This window comes from Argopecten irradians, chromosome 6 (assembly GCF_041381155.1).
Source record: "Argopecten irradians isolate NY chromosome 6, Ai_NY, whole genome shotgun sequence".
Classification (NCBI taxonomy): Eukaryota; Metazoa; Mollusca; class Bivalvia; order Pectinida; family Pectinidae; genus Argopecten; species Argopecten irradians.
Genome location: NC_091139.1, coordinates 22638812 through 22657330, shown reverse-complemented (window position 1 = coordinate 22657330; position 18519 = coordinate 22638812). Strand labels below are relative to the sequence as shown.

Here is an 18519-nt window from a genome sequence, read left to right as displayed (position 1 = left end):
ATATGAAAACACAAGCAGGAGCATGTTGATTTTAGTACTATAGTTTTATTTATAACTCATCAAATGATATACTCAGGGGAATTACAACTGTATAGTTGATTAGCTCATTAGGCAATTTCGAAACAATACACTTGTTATGAACACTAATTAAAGAAGATTTAAAAAAAGATGGCGTGACGTCACAGAAAGTTTACATCCGGGTCATTTAAGGTACAAACACAGTATGGCGATCAAGGAAAACAATAACAGATACGCACATCTCCGCTACACAATCCATATTTTAACAAAATTATACACTTTCATACTTGCAAATTCTGATTTTAAAATGGTTTCTTATTGTTTCAGAGGTCATAGACATTTATATTTTCATATTTACAATTGTTTATTGCTGAATACATGTGTGTAGAAGTGGTGCCGGGCCGCCACACTTACCAGTTTTTTGTTCACACGTAGAAATCCATGTTGTGAAAAAGTTATGTATAGATAGTTTATTTTATTGTGTTATGTTTCTGTTATACATGAAAAAGCTGTTCACAACACTATTTAATATAACGAAATGTGAACCACCTGGCCAGACCACTGCCGCTCGTGCATGGCTGCGATGGTAGATCACCTCAGGACACAGCCCATAGTTGCGGAAATTAATAATATTGATACGTAATTACCAACACATATTTCGATGACTACTTCTAATATATACATATTTCGTTCTTTACCATGTATATCTTGTTTTAAATTAATGCTATAAACCATTGTGTTACACGTACATACAGATCTACATGTGTACGTACTCGTATGGCTACCAATATCTCGAAAAATAAAATGGTGAAATCGTTCAGTTTTCATGTTGTAGAGTTTAATATTTTTTATTCTTTAGTCGCTTTTATTCCACGGGCTGTTATGTGAGGTCTCAAATTTAAGTGATGTTACTTTTAAATAATTTGAATACCTGTTAGTTCGACTACATTTAGATTTATGAATACAGATCGTAGTACTCTAAATGCCGACCACGACACATTGCTCGCGTCTTCGAGAATCCTAAAATACTTAAAGTTTTGTTTAAAAATATGATAAAAAGTAACTATAAACTGACTCTTTTGTATGTCATAAACTAAATTCCAAAATTTATGAAGAACAAATTATCCAGAATACGTAATATTGTGACTCTGCAAAAAGGACGAAATTTGGTATCTCGTGACTCGGCAGTACACGAAAGCAAATTTTAATTTGGTAATAATCACACATCGTAGATGTTTAACCAAGTAAGACTTAGAAAACAGTAATTTCTTATTTAAATATCAGTATGATATTTTGGGTAACTTTGAATTTTATTTGTAACATAAAGTTGATATTCGCAATATCTGTTAATGTTTATACGTTAAGGCGACCGTGTTTTCTCGTGGCGGTCGAAAATGGAGTATAAACAGAGTAAAATATATGAATACCATATAGTGGGGGAGGAGAAATTGGTTCCCATGTACCCCTCTTGCAGTTTTTCGAAAAATGTTTTTTTAGGATCGGTATGATGTGTTGTTTCATATTATGCTTGTTGCCATTGACAACTTATGTCCCATGGGAGTCATATGGCGGCCATCTTGGATTTAAGTTATCAGAAGCAAATAAACACATGTTTTAGTATGATTGAAGTATGTTGAATACAATTAAATCATAATAATGACGTTACGTCTTCTCATTTTTGTGAAATGACGGAAAAACATTGAAATTTTCAACTTTATTTCCCTAAAATATCGATAAATGTCATAATTTTTATCACAAGAAAAAAGAATGAAGGACAAATCACCTTGTTACAGTCATTTAGAATTGCACTTACCCTTGTGTAAACATGTGTGTACTATAAAAAGATAGATTGCATCAATGAGGTCGGAAAAAGCGAGGGACCCCCCCCCCCCAAATAAAAAAAAATATATCAAAATATGGCCAAAATGTCACATTCGTATAAACGCGCAGAGATAGAGAACCAGACAACAATTAGAGGCAAATAAACACCTTTCTTAATATGACTGAAACATGCTCAATACGATTAAATCATAATAATGACGTTACATCTTCTCAGTTTGTAAAATGACGGGGAGGGGGGGGATGAAATTTTTTATTGTTTTTTTCACTAGAAAAATAGATAAATGTCATAATTTTTATCTCAAGAAAAAAAAAGATTGACAAAACACCTTGTAACAATCATTTCACTTACTCATGAGTAAACACATGTGTACTATAAAAAGATAGATTGCATCAATGTGTCGGAAAAAGAGAGGGATCCCCCCCCCCACGAAAGGAAAATGCAAAAAAAAAAAAAAAAAAAAAAAAAAATAAAAAATAAATAAATAAATAAATTAAACCTCCGAATATTCTGGCAAAACACATTGTAACAGTTTTACTAAATTGAACTGACTCTTGTCTGTTTAAACATATGTGTATTTTAAAAGGATGTTCCTTTGGTTTCCATCAAACTGCTGTAGGTTGGCGTAGGATTTCAGCACTCCAGGAAAATAAATGTCCACATCTATTTCGACGACTCCCTCATGCTCCACCTAGTCTAGGAATCGTTGAAGCGGAACGCCCGTCTGGTCCTGAAACGTTTTCTCAAAGTCGATTTCATTCCTTCCAGAGAGAAGTCCGAGGTTTTTCTTCTCAGTACTTTGTCTTCCTGGGAAACAGTTTCAACACAGTTCGGGGTATTGCCCTTCCATCTTTGGAGAAGTTCCGAGAAGGTCTGAGATCTTAACTGACCTACTCTTATGGTCATTCATCCAGTGTTGGTTTCTCAGTTTTCTGGGTAATATCAACTCCCTGGCAGATGTGGTCCCCCTAGGGAGACTTCACATCAGACCTTTCTCGATGTTCTTTCTCGCAAACTGGGTGTCTGCCAGCAGGGAATGGGAAGCGTGACTTCCTCTCAACCAGTCCTTGAAGGAGTTTGCTCGGTAGTGAACTCCGAAAAAACTCCGGAAAAACTCTGAAAAATTATGTTCTCCAGGTTCCGTTGTCCAAGTCAGCTCCCACCATGACCTTGTTCACAGATGACATGTTGGGGGGCTTACCTCGACGGCCATTGCCAGTATGGGGAGTGGTCTGGGTATCAGGTATCTCCCAGGAAAATAAGGGCTGTTCGGTTGGCTCTGCAGACTTTTCAGAAGATTCTACATTCCAAGGGGTGATTTGTGTGACTACGGACAACTCTACAGTTGTCGCGTATCTGGAGAGAAAGGGTGGGGGCAAAGTCCCACGTCCTTTGTGCCCTCGCCATTCGTGTTCTTCTCTTCTGTCAGGAAATGCGGTTGACTCTCTTTGTCAAGCATAAGAAGGGATACATGATTATGCATTACCTCTATTCAACCTGGTTGGCAGAGTTCTAAAAGAATTTTCGGGAACATCATTTTTCCCTCCTTCTGATAGCGTCCATGTGACCGAGACAATTCTGATTTCCGGAGCTCTTGTCGTTTCTGTAGGTGGATATTCCTCTTGTTTTCCCACTCGCCAGCCTCGGTCCCGGAAGATCCATTCACGAGCGTGGAAGCTATCTCAGGAGGCCTCGCTAAGTCAGGCTTTTCTTAAGACGTGTCAGCTTGCATCGCTAAGGTCTTCCTCACCTGCCGTCTAACAGTCATGGAATATCTTCTGTGATTGGTTTATCGACAGGAAGATTGATCAGGTCAAGGCCTCTGTCCAGCTAATTGCGGATCCCCTTCTCCATTTGTTTATGGAACGCAAACATGCCTCTGGTACTATTGCAGGCTATCGTATGGCTATTTCCAGTGTACTGTATTCTCAAGATAGACCAAAGTTAGGGTCTTCCAACTCTTTGTACGCCTTGATTAGGGGGTTCAGTCTGGACAGGCCTAGGGTAAGGCAGTTAGCTCCACAGTGGAATCTAGCTCTTGTGTTACTGAAAGGGGCTCCTTATGAGCCTTTGGTGTCGGTCTCCATTAAGGTTTTTACTTTTGACTTCCTGCTTGCTCTTGCCTCAGGCCGAAGGAGGAGTGATATCCATCTATTCACTTTTCGTGTTTCGTTGGGCCAGATACAGCTCTGTTACCCTACTCACTGATCCTTCTTTTTCGTTGTGGCTGCCCAGTCTGTGACTGTTCCTCCTCAGCAGATATTATATGTATTTGTAGTTTTTAACTTATGTGAGCAGGCATCACAATGGTACACCTTTTTCATGGGGAGGTATATCCAAAATTGAAGGAGAATAATTCGAACCCAGTTGTTTTCACTAAAAAGAAATAAATTATTACGGTTATTGGGAACTGCCTGAATTATGGATAAAACATGTGAACTAGCCTTTGGATGTTTACTGGATCCTGGAATAAGTTTTTTTTTTTTTTGGAAATTATGGGGGAGGGGGTTGGGGGTCATCTCGCTTCTTCTGCTAAAACCCCATTAATCTTTCCTTTTATAATGCACATATGTTTAGACAAGAGTCAGTTCAGTTCAGAATAGCTGTTACAATGTGTGTTGACAGAATATTTGGAGTTTTTTTTTCTGCATTTTCTTTTCGGTGGCGGGGGTGGGGGTTCTCTTTTTCTCACCTCATTGATGCAATATATCTGTGTTTACACAAGGATAAGTGAAATTTGAAATGACTGTTACAAGGTGTTTTGTCCATCAATTTATTTATTGATTTATAGGGGAAAAAAAGCTGAAAATGTCATTGTTTTCCCGTCATTTCACAAAAATGAGAAGACGTAACATCATTATCATGATTTAATCGTATTCAGCATGTTTCAATCATATGAAAAAATGTGTTATTTGCCTCTTATTGTTGTCTGGTTCTCTATCTATGCGCGTATATTCGAATGTGTCATTTTGGCAATTTTTGATAAATTTTTCGAGGGAGGGGGGGGGTCTCTCTCTTTTTTTTCCGACCTCATTGATGCGATCTATCTTTTTATAGTACACATACGTTTACACAAGGGTTAGTGCAATTCGAAATGCCTGTCACAAGGTGAAATATCCATCAATTGTTTTTACTTGTAATAAAAAATTATGACATTTATCGATTTTTTAAAGAAAAATTCTGAAAATTTCATTGTTTTCCCATTATTTCACAAAACTGAGAAGACGTAACATCATTATTATAATTTAATCGTATTCAGCATGTTTAAATCTATATATTAGTGTTGAATATTTCTATTTACATTTTTTGAAATTAAAATAACGCAATAGTTCTCGGATTGCCGTACTATTTATTGCAATAAAATGTAAACAAACATCGCAAAGAAGCGATGTGCCCACCATGTTAAAGTGTACAGAATTACGGAGTGCGCCCGAATGTACAGTACCTTTTGTGTGACGTCATCGCTATCTTTCAGAAATCTCCTATAGGTGAGTTATTTGATTACTACATTTAGTATAAGCACCAAGTATACCGGCATTCGATACTGACATAATTGAACTTATATGTATACTAATCATCATAATCTCGTCTTACATTAGAACTCATGATATCCTGTCTATATTGCTATCAAAATGTCCGTTTTTAACGTTAATATTATTTTCCGCTTACAACAAATGTAAAGGATTCAGAAAAAATGGCTTTTCGTCTGGAATCTACATGTCATCTGTGTGGTGTAACCGCCATCTCGTATATATGTGGAGGATCGACCTGGCGCTAGTCAATGGACGTATAACCGGTGTCTTGGCCAGATTGGTCTGAAAAGTAACGTATCAGATACGTAAGAGATAAATACAAGGATAAGCAATGACCTAAGTATAAGTGACTTTTCTGATTAGCTTGTTAGACAACTTTTATAATAATGAACGGATTGGTGAAGTTTATCATGCATTTATCTATCTGTGCAAAAATTCCATGGTTTATGTACTATCAGATGTCAGCTATTCATAATTGTCTTTACATTGTGTACTCATTTCGAGGTTCTATACTTAAATGTTGTTGAGGTAAGACAGCAGGAACCTGAGTGTTACCTCGAAAAATAGGGGTATTCGAGTTATCAGCGATCAACAGATTACAATATTTTAAAGCTTCTGGAATGGAAACGAAAAAATAAAAACGGATACTTCATAAGTGTATGAAAAAAATTTTTGATTTTAAATGTTAACGACAAAATTACATCACCAGGACGCGTCTGGAATAAACAAAAACATGTTTGTCTGTTTTTGTTTTGTTTTTACTTTATTAATTCCAGGAAATAAAAGGAAGAGTATCAATTTGGAACGGGCTATGCCACTCGGTGATAAGGAAAATAAGATAATTTAGCGTCAGCTGCATATCATATGCAGTCGAGACATCCGACTTTTTCTGGGTTCATTGTATTTTCTGAAGTAAAAGTCGAGATAATTGAAATTAAAATTGCCATCATTTCAGTCCTTTCAATTCAGATATTAGATTAGAAATGATAGTTTTTGCAGTTTTTGCCTGCTAGTTATGAGTTTTTAATGTCTATCCAGAAAGCAGTGACATAGTTAAACATTTGTTCTACTACTTATGTATAAAAACCTTCAATGAATTTGTTGAAAACTTTCTTTCGCAACTATATGATAGTTTGAGATTGATGTTTAATACTGCATGTGAATCTTGACATGACCTGCATGATGATTACATCCTAGTGCTACATGCATGGTCTGGGTGACGATACCAATGATTGAAACAATGTAACTTCAGTGTGTAATCATCTTATTAATCAGGTCATACCAGATCGACATCTAGCGCTAAATATCAATTTCAAGCTATCATATGGTTAGAAGTGAAATCATTTCTTATTTTTGTCCAGACGTTTACCTGTACCCTTATCGGTTGAATTATTTTCTTTTTCTCTGTAAATCGGAAAAAGAGATATTCATAGAAGTTTGATAATACACATGCTAAGCCAACTAAATTTGATATTCACAATGCTGTTTTGAAGTTTGCAGACTTAATGAAAACAATTCATTCCTCAAACAATAATGTTGATATCAAAATCATAGTCAGACGAGTGAGAAATCGAGGAATGTCCCCAATTGGATTGAGAGCTACTGAATGGAAGATGGCTACATTGGAAACAATTTTAGACTCCGTCCTTCCGTCCGTCTGGTCATCAATTCATCCATAGGTCAATCAACTCATCATCACATGCACACACACAAACACTACAGGAATCACACTCACCCGCCCATTCCTGCACCCATCATTATTTCATTCATAAGAATATACAGTGTCATGTGAGTATCTCATATTGTCGATAAAACTCTTGTTAAACAACAAGGGACCTCTAGAACTAAAAGGACACGGAAACGGTACAAAGTATGGTATTGGTTTAGCCATAGAGAGGCTACAATCGGTATATAGTTCTGCTGCTTGTGTATTTTGTAACAACGCTGCGTGTCCTGAGTAAGTTTGAGACTTGCTTGAGGTCTTTAAGCAATGTAAATTATGAACAAAATCAATTAAAAGTTATATTGTATTCCACTGAACACAGTAAAGGAATGCCTCGGCTAACTTTATAGATTTAAACAAAATGAAACAAAATTTTATTGAAAAGATTGTCATATGACCGGATTACCGAAATTTACATTGTTAAGGTACGATTCTCTTGCTTACCGTCATAGTTCCAAGTTTCCTTCTAACAAAGCAGGTCTTGACAACTTACATAACAGTTTTGTTTACATCTAATGTCGTACTTCTGAGGAACACAATCTTCGAAATGGAAAGCAAAAGAATGACAAACCAACAACAATAGCTAAATTTAAGAAAAACAGAAACATACAAAAGTCTGCTTTGTAATTGTAAGATCACTGCACTGATGTACAGTTCTAGTTAACATTTTAGTCCACTTTTCAGCGAAACATTCGTCAATGTTAAGGAATTGAGGAAGAATCATGAAACAGCAAATGTGTATATATCTTTGGGACTTGGGCTTATCATGTACTTTAACTTTATATCACAGAAATATTACAATTTTCTTACCAAGACTGTCTGCCGTGACCTAGTCACAATCCTTCTGACAGTTCTCAGGGCAATCCCTATCACAGGTATACCCATGCCTTCCATCAATACAGTTTGTAATGTAAACCAATCAGAACTAAAACAATTCAAAGGTGTTATAGGATTCATTACCGTGAAATATAAGGTTTCATAGTGAAAATATATGTGTTAGTTTTCACCAGATTGAAAATATCATTTAGGATATTTGCACTCAATATTGACCAATTAGAATACAGCATTTACAGTGAAAGTATCGTTTTGTCGGAGGTACCTTTTTGTTTTATTTTGTTTTTTTAATAAAACCAAAAATGTTATATAAAGTGCATCTTTCCTAAAGATTTTCCCATTTTTAATTGTTGGAGAATAAATATATTGCATAAGGTTATATATTATGTTATATTTCCTCAAAACCTGTGCCCCATGTGTGGAACTACATGTAAATTATCAAGAATCGCGGCTAACTGATATACATGTACTGGTATTAGTTTAGACCTAGAATAGAGACGTAAAAATGCAATAAATAGAATAGAGTAGGTCCTTTTAATAATAATCAAAAAAATCCTTTTAATACATAAACACAATTTAAAAGTTACCGACAAGTTCTTTAAACAAAATGTTAAAAATGGAAAACTAAAGTACGAGATCCATTACATCGTATATTAATTAAAAATACTTTATTCTAAAAGTTTTAAATTCTATAAACTTACCTTTTACCACTGTGGCCATATAGCACACAGGCTTATGTGTATGTCCGTGTACGTATCGTGTAATGTGCGGACTCGCATTTACCTGGGTGGGCGTGCACATGCAGGGACATGGTCATGGGTCATGCAGGGTTAAAGTTACGCTCTGAACCAATTCATTCACTCATCTCTCATACGTCGTAACAATGTACATAAACACATATTTACATGAACAGGATATTACACGACACAGAGACATATAAATACAGACAATATATAGCACATGCACTTAAAACACATAATTCAATGCATATTATAAATGGTGAATTCAACTTAAACACCACGACAAAAATATCCCGAAACATAAATTTCCAAACGACGCTGGCTATCTCGATATGAGTCAAGAATAAAGTGAATTGATTGAATAATTATCAACATATAGAAAATATTGCAGATTAACCTGATTGGTTTTAAGTTTGACTTTCACTTAAAAAATTAGACTTCATTTTAAACAATTTTAAATGAGAATTACTTAAAGCGTTTGTTACTTAAATCCTTACCATAACAATGCCCGGAGTCTTTATCACACAATCCATCTTTACAATCCACAGCACAATCATGTTCACATCGAACTCCGTGTTTCTGAGCGATGCAATCTATCGAATGAAAAAGAATATTCAGAACTACTGAAGCATAAGGAGAATATCTAATGGATTAGACAGCACACTTTCTCCAGAAAATTAATAATCCAAAAGTACGATGTCTATTTTATTTCATTTAGATAATAGGCCCTTTCCTATTATGTCACATGGTTAATAGTACTCACAAGTGTAAAGGTAACTTATGGGAGAGTGACACAAATATAGGCAAGATTGCATAATTCCTTAAACTATCGAAAAACAAACACCCATGCACATTTCGTTCTTTGTACATGAATTTCAAAAGATGAAAAAGTCCAACACAATGGATATACAAGTGTAAACATAATTTAATTCTCCATCGACTCATATTCAAAAACATCCACAACATTTCAGGATATGCCCCATGATTTTGTGTCTTTTTCATAACTTGAACATGTAACACATTACAAACTCCAATTCCTGCTGTTGGTTGCTATTGGATATTGGTTTATAGTAACCAGTGTTTTACTATCATCATTTTAAAATCATCTTGTTGACCGTATTCTTATTATAACATAGTTGAAATGCTATTTCATATTGGTGTCCAAAGACTTGTTGTAGAATGAAATTGCACATGATATTAGCTGATAGTATAAAGGTATATTTATCACTATCGTCATAAATTTTTCCTATAAATTCGAGATGACTGCTTTGGTCTGCGTGGGAAGCTTGAAGTCTGTAGCTATTTATGTTTTTGCTTGTTCTAATTCGGTTGTGAATTGAAAACTCGCTCGCAGCTTTCATTAACTCTCAACCAGGAGACATGTATACAGATATGTGCGTTACAGACCAACATCCCTTTGTTTACTTTATTACAATCGCCATATTTATTATTTTCCTAACAACGATATTATTTAATATATGTCTTTTCGCAACTTGCTGTGACGTGAAAAAAATCTATAGACACTGCCTATGAAGAGCGATTTGTGTATCAGACGGGCTATTTTAATGGAACGCAGGACGGGTCGTCCCACATCATACGATCTTGAAATACTTGAGAATCGGACATATTTATAGGAAGTACGCCATCGCCTGGACACTCTCTTTACAAAGTCGTTAAGCGTATAGTTTAGGAAAGAAACATCAAGGAAGCGAGACGAAGTTCCCAAGTTGCACAAAGAAACGAGAGGTGCGAACCACAATTAACCTCTTTCTGGGCCAGAATTCGCCGAAAGTATCAAAAATATAATTACCTTGGTGTAAAGCATGGCTGACAAAGTACGTATCTACATTTCAGAAGTGTTACGAACGATAAGAGCAACGTGTAGGTAATAATGTCAGCGGTACATCAACAGACAACAACCGTGTCATTGCTACGTCTTCAGCCAGTCATAGGACGATTACAGATTAACGTCACATCAATATCGTCGCTACCAACTCTTGACCGTCGTATCTACGTTTTTTTTCTTAAAAAGTTTTTCCTTTTTCCCCTTTAACTATATTGGCTCTAAAAAATTATATTTATTGTTTAAATTGATGCATGCAGTGCGAGAGCCCTCCTGTGCGAGGACATTATTGTTCGGGGAGCTGACCCCAGGGCACCCCAACCCTGGCAGCTCTCACCAAATTACCGATGTGTATATACATTTGTTACAATGCCACAAATGTATATACACATCATACACAGCTGGGGGGGATAAAATATTAGTACTGTAAAAAAGAAAAAAAAACCAATCTAGGTGAGGTTAACCGTAATCTTTGAATCGCAACGGTTAGTTTTTTCTCTCTCTTTTTTCCCCTTTTCTTTCTATGTTAGTATGGTTAGTATGCGATGACAGCGACCATGTGATTCCTCAGATTGATCTGTTACGTGCTTTTTGGTGGAGACTATGTCTGCCTCTGGGATCGCATATACTTTTAGTATCGAAATTCCTGTTCACTCATGTGTACATGCTCAACAGGATGTAGTCCTGGGTGCTTCTAATTATAAGCTAAAAATAATTACCGGGCATGATGTGTCAAAACACAAAGCAGGTAGGAAATGGTTAATGAGGTTACTTTGTACACATAAATTGTGATAGAGTATTTATCACAATATTGAAATTTATTGAAACAGATGGTGAGTATGAATACATTCTGTTACCATTGTTTCTAGGTTGGGGGGGGGTCCCACTTTCTGTTGGGGTTGACTTACGTTTCAGATGTATTAAGGAATAAATGACTACACAGTCAATATAATTTCAGGTATATTGTATATAAACGTAAATACGATCTATACCTAGTAATAACAGGATTAAATATACAAACTCACAAAATATATACTGCCCTTTATCTAGGATATTTATATACAAATTGTAGCAACCTAACCAGTCATGTTGCTGGTAAATACAACAGAGGTGATAAATGGCTTCTCAGCTGGCACATACACGTTATTTCTGCGTTATTCAGATATGAAATGGTTTTATTAATTTTATAGAATAGTTACCACAATGATGAAATTAACTTCAAAAACGAGGAATACACATGTGTGGCGAATACTTTATGTTACCATAGTAGTATGATAAACAATGCTCTACACCAGCCTATACCTTAATGATGTTTATGGTCTTGATACCTTATAAGGTTAGATTACTAAGTTCCGGGCTCCAGATTTCTGTAAGCGCTTATTATGTTGTCAGCTTTACACATAAATAATTTGATAGATATTAATAGTTAATCAAACTTCAGATATATTGAAAATAAACATAAAATGGGATCTACCCATCTATTCTAAGTTATAAGAGGATGATGTATAAAAACTCACAAAATATATACTGCCCTGTGTGTAGAATATCCATATAGCAAACTTACCAGTCATGTGGCAAATAAATACAGTAGATGTGATTAATGGCATTCTCAGTTTCGATAGTAGCGTTGACATCTGAAGCTGGCCCCTACACCTTATTGCGCTGTTGTGTGTCACAATGTTAGGGAAGACGACGGACCATATCACTCTAATGAGGAGAGGGGGACATCCAAATGATAGTTTAAAGGGAGGGAAGCTAAAGTTACAGCCGAATTTATATAGAGGCCCATCTAAAGTTCCTGGAAATTAATATTACATGCTTCCTACCTTGGGAAACCCAAATTTACACATAAAACCTGATATTATTGAAGATGAATAAAGATGGGTATCAAATCCCTAATTTTCGTTTACACTATATTGAGTCACTTCAATGAAAGCCTACTTCCATTATGTACTAATACAACTTAAGTGTAAAATATGAGTTTTTACACTTTAAATGCAATGTTTAAGTAACTGACATAGCTTCAGTACAGAACAGCTTGGGTGGACATCGGATTATATGTAAGTGCTACCAGTCATTAGGGAAATAGGTAGATTGGTAACAGAATATATGATAAGATTTATCAATACTTTTCCACAATTTTACCCCTACAACGATGCTGACCAAAGACATATCTTATCTAATTCAACTAGATATAACGTGTAACATATTCTTGAAAAAAGTGATTTATGCTATTCATGTTCCTATGAAATACCATAGAATATATTGTTTATAACAAGGGTATCAATTTATTCTACATGGTATGCCCAGTTCTTCGATTATGGTTTTAAACATCTTTGATCCACGTCCCTTTAATTTCACAAATTTTTTTTATGAACTCCCCACCTTTAAGTACCTTCAATACTTTGATTCGACGAGTGTTTGTTTGATATGTTACCTACCATAACAGTTTCCGCTGTCCCTCTCACATTTGTTTTCTTTGCAATATAGAGGGCAACTATTATTACAGAAGTCACCATAACTACCGGTAAAACAATCTGCAAAGAAAGCAATGAGATATTCGATAAGTTGAGATTGTAGTAGCCCATTCAGATAATGCTTAACCATTTGTTCCGTTTAATTACAATTTGAATTCTTAACGATAGCAAACCAATTAATTTAAAGGCATTAGTATCAATGTTTGAGTTTTTATGAAATCAATGTAGTAATTGTTTGCTTAAGACAACACTACGAATTTGCATGAAGCTAAGTTGATTTCATAGTATATTTTAATGCCATCGTAAATTGTGGTTTAATTGTTTTAAAAACGAATTTAATTTGAAGAAAATAAAATAAACTATTCAGTGAATACTAACAAAATAGAATATTACCGGTTTTATAGTGTTACATTAATAATTATGATAACTTACGAAAACAAGCACCTGTGGTAGCGTTACAGTTACCACCATAACAGTTACCGGAACACGCGCTGTCACAGTTACCGTCACCGTAAGTTCCAACCGGACACCCTGTGAAAATACTATATGTTTTTATATATAGGGGTCGAAGAAGTAATATCAACAGGATTTTCCAGATGACCTGGGATCCAATCAAACGTAAGTCTGTTGGATACGAGTTACTTCAAATGGTAAATATGGGACAAGGAAGTAATTCCAAACAAGGTCCGCGCCCTAGATAGGGCTAATCTCCTCATATACCAAACCAGAACTGCCACTCAACGTGTTCCCTGTGTGGTAACATTCCATCCTAACTTACCACATTTCTCTTCTATCCTTAGGAACCACTGGAAAATCATTGAGTCATCAACAAAACTTTTCCCCAGAGCCACCGCTACTAGCCTACCGCAGACCAAAAAATGTAAAAGACCTTCCTCCTCTTGCTCCTGCTGCATAAACGGGTTCATTACAGACATGCAACAATAAACGGTGCATGATGTGTCCATACACAGCATCCACAGACACATTTGAATATGCTATCAACAACAGAGCATACACCATCCGACAGAACCTGATGTGCAAATCCAGCAATGTCATCTACCTCCTCTCTGGTAGGAAATGCACAATGCAATACGTTGGGGAAACCGGTGGTCCACTCAACGTCAGAATCAACAATCACCGCTGGTCTATCAAACAGAACAAACCTGACTATCCGGTTGACAGACATTTCAACTTACCCATCCATAGTTGGAAAGACATGCAGGTGATTGCAATTGAGTACTGTTCCTACTGGACACAAACCTAGCGTCGATCGAGAGAGAGATTCTGGATTACGTTATCTACAGACCCACTATCCCAAAGGCATAAACAAACGTTAAATATTCTTATCGACATCAATTGATTACTTGCTTTTCAATCAAGTAAATTGCACTCCACTGTACATGTGCTGCATAGTTTAATATTTGTCTACTTTGTCCCGCAATACTGTTCGTATCCTATTATGTATCGTGTTCGTTTTGTTTGTCTTGATAAAGGGGCAGATCGCCTCAAAAATTTGACGATTTAGTTTTGTCCACACGGTTGGAATTTCTTCCTTGTCCCATATATATATATATACTTGCACACAAACTTGCATACAGACCCTCTCACCCACGTGCACACTCGTACTGATTAGGTTTACTTACAATAAACGGTAAACATATACGCATACGTATACGGCTACATAATGAAAGGGGAGCCACCGGTATTTATAAAACATTCCATATTTTCTATTTTGCGTCTAAATAGACGTTATATAACACACTGTAATTCTCTTCTCATTTGATCTAATAATATCAATCGGTCGCTGTACAATGAAATACGTAAAGGTTATTGCATGGCTTTCGAGTAATATGAGATCTATAACACCCGAGAGAAATGACGGGGTGATAAGTCCCGAGTGACGAGAAATCATGCAATTACTGGCTTCCTGCATACTTCTTAACCTCGAACAAAAAGAAGGATTGATTGAAAAATACCTACCCTTCTATGCCTATACCTGTAATTCTCCCGTTGTTTACTGTTTGATTAACCTATACCTATTATGCTCGTGAGTACTTTTCACTACTAATTACTAGGGGTTCTATGCGAATGTCAATACATTAGTTTTTCATTATCCCTCGTAAGGAACACAAGACTTTGTCATGTGAGAAAAAAAAATTGTTTCGCATTCAACTCACAAAGGAAAAGTTTGCCCAATAAATCTCTTGCTACCACAATTGAGTCCACACATAATCCCCTTTCATGGCCAATCAGGATAACATAGTCATGAAAGGGGCTGAATCCACCCTTTCATGGCCAATCAGGATGACATGACCATGAAAGGGGCTGGACATGTGTGCAGTCGATCATGGTAGCAAGTGATGTAAGAGAAGGGTGATAATCATCGATTACCTTGTTCTAATGATTAGATCAATCAATAGACCAACTAACCATTGCTGATAAGATTCTTTAAAAAGACAATGTTATACGGAATAGTGTAATAACATAATAGGGCCACGTCAGTTTATTAGTTTGTTTACTAACACAATCTATAAATCAATATACGGCAGTCAGTAGATGTAATACAAATTAAATTAACAAAAACAAAACATAAACGTACAGCAAGAGCTGCACGTAATGTATCTCAATAATGGAGGATATCTCAATAAGGCATATATTTCCGTGATTTTACTTACTTTTACAATAAAACAAATTGAGCTGTGACGCAATGATATCTTATCCAATAATTTAAATTGGCCCATGAAATTCCCCGCAAACCCATTTTGTACACTTGACGTCATAATACTTGACGTGCAATTCTCTCAGTCTACGGAAAAATAACCTCACAGATCTAAGCAATAGAAATGATTGTTACATATAAAATTTAATTGTTTAAGGATTAACTTGAATAGATTTTTTATGTTATGGATATATTATTCAGATATAACACAAAAGTCTGAGAGTTCTCTAGCTTATGATGAGAGTACACTCAGATTTTAGTGTTATATCTCCATAACATAAAAAAATCTATTCAAATTAATCCATTATAATTCAATCCATGAAATCATTACGATGTCATCTCAGAAAATACTCATAACAAGCAAAATTGAAATATTCAAGGATATTTCATGGTTGCTAAAGGAAATATAACTCTTTTTCTTACCCCGGACTGGGATATCCGCGAGTTTACCGTTGTGAGAATTTTCTATCTCACCCTATGGTAAACACAAGCTACACCAGCAGTCAAATGACGTCACAATTGTCGGCAACGACGACAAATTATTGAGGTCACGTCATCCTCACATATATTAGTGACACGTCGTTCTTAGAAACACAAAATGGTGTACAGGGTAGCAGAAAAATAAAGAATCCAAATATTTGGCAAAGCCTCGTGTTTGACAAATTAAGAATCTTAACCCTCGGGTTGAGATTCTCTTTCTCACATACTTCACATGATATCCCTTTTTTGCTAGGAAAAGATAACTCTTATCTTACACAGTGTGGGTGTAAAGACAGCTCACACGCGCTAAGGCGATAACATAAAGTCATCAATACGCGCGGCGTAACTGCGACGTGTATCGTAGATTGACGTCATCAATTTTTGGCGCAAAACGACGTTCGGCAAGCCTCTGGTTGACAAGCCTAAATCTTTCATTCATTCACCCAGTTTGAGATAATCTCTATCCACTTGACAGACCCATATAAGATATTTATTATTCCCTTTACCCCTAAAACGGATATCCACGAGTTTTAACGGTATGGGCATTTTTTCCTATCTCAACCCTAGGGTAAAGACCAATACTACACGAGACCTTTGTACGTTCTCAACAATTATATGACGTAACGACAACAGTATCATGACGTTGCAGTAATAGTCGATTCATTGAGGTTGCGTCGTCCTTGCTTGCATACGTGACAAGTTTATTAGAGATACAAAGTGGTGCACGGGCTAAGAGAATTAGAATCATTTATCCTCTTTGGATGAGACAGGCGATCTCAACCCTCGGGATAGGATTCTTACCCCTGGGGTTGAGATTCTCCTGTCTCACCCCTAAGAGGGTAAAAAATTATATTAGTCTCACCCAAAAGGGTATGAAGACTCCATTAAAATTTCACAGGGGTGTGTAGGACAACACACACGCACTAGACAATATTACGTGACGTTAACAATAGGAGATTTCAGAAAAGATGGCGTGACGTCACAGAAAGTTTACATCCGGGTCCTCAAAGGTACAAACACAGTATGGCGACTAATAAAAACAATAACAGATATGTACATCCCTGCTACACAATCGATACGCTGGCAAAAGTATACACTTTCATACTTGCAAATTCTGATTTTTTAAATAGCTTCTTATTGTTTCAGAGGTTACAGACATTTATATTTACAACTTGTTCATTGCTAAATATATTTGTGTAGGAATGGTATAAACACTGTTACACATAAATAAAGATGATGTAACATGAGAAGGGCTGATAATCGAAAAATAAAATAGGTGATAAATCGATTATGAGTTTACTTTTTAATTGTTCCATAATGTGCCGTTATGTGAAGTCATATTGAAGGTGATATTAGAATACAACTAGTACCATTTAGATATATATATAATAGTATTCTTTAAAAACCAGACAATGCAATAAAATACTCGAAGTTTTGTATTTAAAAATCACTCATTTGAATTTAAATAACCATCGAACCAGAAAACATAATTTTTGTGACTTAAAAAATCAATTCGGGATAATGTTTAATGGCATTTGGGGTGATCTACGATAAATTTTTTAATTTGATAGCTGAGTATCATAAATTCGATGCATAAAAGTCAGTATAATAATTTGGGAAGTGTCACGTCATCATTGCTTGCATTGCTGACACGATTGACGTGGCGCATAAGGTAAGAGAAAAAGAATCTTTCACCCTATTTGGTGAAGGCCTACGACAGGAAATCTCAGCTCTACCAAAGACTCGGTGTGCAGCCTCGTGTTTGACAATTTACGAAACTTACTCCCCGAGATGAGATTCTCCTGTGTCATCCCAAAGAGGGTTAAATATACTATTAATCCCTTGCCTGACGTAATCACTGTACGTTGGACACAAGATATCTAACTAACCAATAATAGGTGTCCATACTGGTATTATCGACTGTACTCATATTTCATATCTACAATGTAGTGTTACAAGTACAAATTGTGTATTGTCCTTTTACATATATGAATTAAATGAAATTTAATAAAACAAATTGGTTATCCGCTTTATAGTACTTTTTTAAAGTGCATGATATAAAAAAATTAACACATTTCATCTCCAAAAGACCTGTCGAACTAAGGACCATAGTGTCACGGAACGGCTGGCTTACCGAGTGAGCTAAGCGCGTTAACAAATTGTAGTAACATTACATAATATAGTTTTAAAAACATAAGAATAACAAATAACGCTTTGAGACGACCCCCGTCAGAGTTCACATTCACAGCTCATTCTCGCATCCGCTCAGTTGGTGGAAATGTCTAATTGTGCTGCAGCCAATCAGCGCGCAG

General features: G+C 35.9%; 1 long non-coding RNA gene across 1 annotated transcript; it reads right to left on the bottom strand.

The window, feature by feature from the left end:
- Positions 1–5333: 5333 nt before the first annotated feature.
- On the bottom strand, positions 5334–13544 carry LOC138325353 (uncharacterized). Its single transcript, XR_011208770.1, has 5 exons — positions 13441–13544; positions 12973–13068; positions 7925–9281; positions 7559–7654; positions 5334–5673 (listed from the first exon to the last, which is right to left on the bottom strand). It is a non-coding gene; the product is annotated as an uncharacterized lncRNA (long non-coding RNA).
- Between the last annotated feature and the right edge of the window lie 4975 nt (positions 13545–18519).